Source organism: Lactuca serriola, chromosome 8, assembly GCF_051521515.1.
Source record: "Lactuca serriola cultivar US96UC23 chromosome 8, Lser_US96UC23_V15, whole genome shotgun sequence".
Taxonomy (NCBI): domain Eukaryota; kingdom Viridiplantae; phylum Streptophyta; class Magnoliopsida; order Asterales; family Asteraceae; genus Lactuca; species Lactuca serriola.
The window spans coordinates 45,898,935-45,902,291 of NC_136415.1; positions in this window are offsets into that span (position 1 = coordinate 45,898,935).

Sequence of the window (3,357 nt, forward strand, 5' to 3'; positions counted from 1 at the left end):
TCATTTTTTATGTATTCATATGTATCTAATTTTGTTATATATTTCAATCAAATTATGAGTTTTAACTTATGATTTTGACATATAATTTTCCTAAAAATATTTCTACATGAATTACCGAATCCGAGTACTCCCGAGTACTCGCTACTCCCTAGTCAGCCGAGCAGGTACCGAGTAGCGAGTTCTACAACTTTGATTCTAGTTCATATTTCATATGCTTGTTTAATGCTTTGATCACGAGCTTGGTACTTGAATAAGCAATTGTTGGTTTATTTCTTTGGTTTAACATTGAATCATTGAATTTACTTAGAACAAGGGCTTTATGATGGTAGAAATCATCTCTAGCTTATGATTCATAACTCCTTTATGGATGTGTAAGCATTAACATCCTCTAGGAATTGGGGAATCCTTCATTCGTAAGGCTAATCAACTTCTTGAGTTTAATTGCTTCAATTGAATCCTTGATTTTGATTAAGAAGGTGTGTTGTGGGCTTCCCCAACCTCCATACAACTTATGAGGAATCTTGTCATATCATGATTCATGATTGCTATAACCAATTTGGGATGAATGATAAGCTTCATATTTAATCCTAATGATAAACACACAAATGTTCATTGTGTTGAATTGCCTTGGTTAACCAATTCTTTCCAATATTTGAGCATCTCACCATCTTGCTTAATTGCAAGCTTTTTAGTTATTCAAGTCTTTTAGTTTTCAATCAATCACAATACCCCCCCCCCCCCCTTTTAGTTTAATTGTAGTTAGTTTATTTACTATTAGATTGCATTGGTGATTGAATACAACCATTTCCCCGAGGATCGATACCCCTTTTTACCATTATATTACGTTTTATTTGCAAACAAAAGGTATAATTTTATTGGTAGACTTGACATCCCACCAAAACCCCATTTTTTACTTTTGGTGACCAAAGTACCATGCACAAAGAGGTAGAGACTGATTGTCCCGTGTCTCTGTGGTTCGACCCTGCTTGCGTTGTACTACCTTTTAGTGTAATATAGTAGTGTTCTTTGGGAGTATATTGTACCCCTATCATTTTCTAGGTTTGACACGCCCTAACACGAGTCCATTAATTAATGTGAAAAGTTATATAATTAGGAATAAATATCTAAAGAATTATATTGATGAATAGAACGAATAAAATGTATTAGATAAATTTTATGTGATTAAATAATAAATAAAGAAATAAATAAAACAACTTAAATAAAATAAAGTCAAATAACATCAAAAACAATAATTAAATATATTATTAAATTAAGGGTTGAATGTGTCAAGGTTTAAAACTTTCAATTGATAAGAATATTGTTTTAAGGGTAGAAAGTGTTAATATGGGAAAGATTGGGGTTGAATATGTAAAATCTGTTAATTTCCTTTGAAAGCCGACGGGATTAGGATGGGCTAATTCCCTTAGGATCGAACCCATCAAAATTTTGCATACCCTAATCTAACATTAATCCCTTACGTGTTCCTTACGGTACCAAAAAAGAAACCATCGGGGAATGAACTTGTTACCACTGCCGGAGGTCTTTATTGTCGGAGGAGAGCTACTAGAGGAAGCTGCAACAACTTGCTTATGTCCTTCTTTTCTCTTTTATCTTCTTCACAGAGGAGCACCACCATCACCATGGCTAGCAACCTAGGCTGTCAGCATGCCTCTTTCTGGCACCACAAACCACCGAAAGGTGGTTGTGTATGGGTGGGTGTTTGTGTGTGAGGTGTGTTCTCCTTAACTTCTTGAGTTTTCGTGTAGTTGTGTGTGGTTTATTGTCAAAACCATTGTGATCCGCCATAGGACCACCACCGGCAGCCCCTGCCACCAGTGAGTGACTTTACCTACCACCATAGGCCACCGTTGATGGGTGGTTGTGGGTTTCCTTCATTTGGTAATTCTAGGGATAAAGTTTATAAGGATAAATCATGTAATGGTCGTTTTCTATATACCCTAAATAGCATTATACTTGTACTTTGGGTGGCTTGACCACCATTGACCACCATAACATCATCATCAAAACACCAACAGTTGGCGGTGCTATGAAGGACTCGGTTTTCTAGCCAAGTACCTAAGTTAAGTGCTCGATGGGTTAAGTTGTAAACTTAACCTATATAATGACGTTATGATTTTATGTATAAGGTCCTAGTTTCAAGCCTTTATTTAGACAAACCATTAAGTCAATGTAATTAACACATATTGAGAGCTTTTTATATGACCGGTCATCTTCTCAGACTGGTCTTACTATCACTGATTTCATGCATTGTCTTCAAAAAAATCATAATAAATTCATTAGGACCCCAAATGCCAAAATTCAAGAGCCTATATGTATGTCTAGTTTCTTCAATATAAAGGGATTGATGCAATTCTCAGTAGATTTGTACAGTTTATTCAAGAAGTGAAGAGTGGTCTGGTAAACGACTGAAACTATACATCAACTTGTGACACGCATAATTAATTCTAAAAAAAACAATTCATGAAAATGTAAAGGATATGATTAGGGTATGATATCGTGTTTACCATGAATTTTTCCTAAGACTTAACTTTTAATCCTACTAGGGTAAAAGTTACCACCATTGCAAGTGTGTCTCGAAAGTGACAGCTCCCAGTTGCCAACTTGTAAAATTAATATAAAATCAACCAAAAATCATTAAAACAAGATTTTTATATTTCCAAAAAGGTAAGGGGGGAACTATACTATATAAATTATTAGAACCTAAGTATGACGTTAAAGATAAGAAATCAGGTTCCGAACAGAACACTATAATCAAAGAAAAGTTAAAGTAATACAATGATAAGTATTTTTAAGGATAGTTAGGAAGCACAAGTTAAGTAAATGTTATGATTTTTATGTACGTGTTCAGAAAGAATAAGGTTCATCTAGCTCTTGTAACTAGAGCGTTCCAAGTTATCAACATAGATAAGTTACACTAACTTGCTTGTTATGTTGATTTTGTCTATGTCTGTATATGTATACTGTCCACATATACCCTAATGCGATAGAGTGGACAAGGTTATGTTCTTGACCATGATAAACCCTTCGGGAGAAGTGATTGAGGTTTGGATGATCATGCTAGACCCTTTGGGGGGAAGTGATTAGTCTCTAGTATGGTAGTGTCTGAGATAGACCATTTGAAGGAATCAGTCTGCTGATGTAAAGTTGGTTCCAACCATATGTGTTAGGAATGTATATGCTATATGAATGTTACATGGATATTATGTGAATGTACATTCCATGTATGGGTAAATGATAAATATAATGGGTGAGTAGTGTGTATGCTTACTAAGCGTTTCGTTTACCCATTTAACATTTTTCAGAATCATCAGGTATTAACAAGGGAAAGAGACTGGT